The sequence below is a fragment of the Mus pahari genome, chromosome 12, assembly GCF_900095145.1.
Source record: "Mus pahari chromosome 12, PAHARI_EIJ_v1.1, whole genome shotgun sequence".
In the NCBI taxonomy this organism is placed as follows: Eukaryota; Metazoa; Chordata; class Mammalia; order Rodentia; family Muridae; genus Mus; species Mus pahari.
This window is the reverse complement of record NC_034601.1, coordinates 17,933,326-17,934,486: the sequence shown is the minus strand read 5'-3', so window position 1 is coordinate 17,934,486 and position 1,161 is coordinate 17,933,326. Positions and strand designations below refer to the sequence as shown.

At 45.9% G+C, this 1,161-nt stretch overlaps 1 protein-coding gene across 2 annotated transcripts in view; it reads left to right on the top strand.

Annotated features, from left to right (window-relative positions):
• Positions 1-1,161, top strand: part of Dgkg (diacylglycerol kinase gamma) — a 190,731-nt gene that overhangs the window by 76,837 nt on the left and 112,733 nt on the right. The gene's annotated exons all lie outside the window — the stretch shown is intronic.

Genomic DNA, 1,161 nt, shown 5'->3' with positions numbered 1-1,161 from the left:
CAGAAATCTGCCTGCCTGTGCCTCCCAAGTGCTGGGATTAAAGGCATGCACTACCAATGCCTGGTTGAGATCTGATGCTCTTTTCTGGCCTCTGCAGGAACCTGCACTCACATGTGCACCACACACACAGAGACACACACATACAGACACACACAGAGACACACCACAGGCACACGCACACACTACAATTAAATATATCTTTTTAAAAAATGGATGTTGAGACATGGCTTGTTTGGCTTAACCCTGAATTAGACATGAAAAAAGTAACACCTTCCACGCTTTCTTAGTCTGTCCACACAATCTCCTAGAACAATCTCCCCATGGACATCTTGGGTGGTACTCATATGTAAGATGTTAACTGACACCAAATGCTTCCAAGCACAGTATGTTCCCATGGGTTCCCATATGCACTGACCCACTAGTACCCGACACATCTATAAGGTTTTAGGTAGAAACAGGCATTGGTACCAAAGGAGTAATCCATCAGGCAAATAAGCCCATATACATACACATCCATTCACCCAGCTCTAGGCTCAGGGTTGACTCTAATGCAAAGATGTCAAAATAAATGTAAGGCATACTGCTTCATCAAGGACCAACATAGGATGTAAACCTGACTGCAGAGGGAGACAGACAGACAGGCAGACAGACAGAGCCCAAGCTGCTAAGGTGTGGAGATGGAGAGCAAGCAATAAGAATGGCAAAGAGAGGCCTGTCTTCATCTGTGTTTGCTTCTGTTACAAAAAGAGAAAACAGGACTCCCTGTGGTTACTGGGTCAAAGGACAGAATGGTGGGAGGAGGGAGCTTGGAGTCGGTGCTCCTGGTGATCTGTGTGCCTCTGGCTTTGACAGGCATCTATGAGCATCTGCGAGCATCTATGTCTACTGGCCTGTATAGCCAAGGCAGCTACCCTTGTGGGGTTCCAGTGTCTTGCACAAGCTTTTCCTCATGATCCGCCCTGCCCATTCTTCTGCCATGTTTGATTTTCAGTTTTGTTCTTATTCTGATAAAACATACACACACACACACACACACACACACACACACACACACACACACACATATACACAAACATGAACACAAACACACCCACACATGCCCGCACGCACATGCACACACACTTTGGTTTACTCCCTTTGATATTTTCTCTCCTGATATTT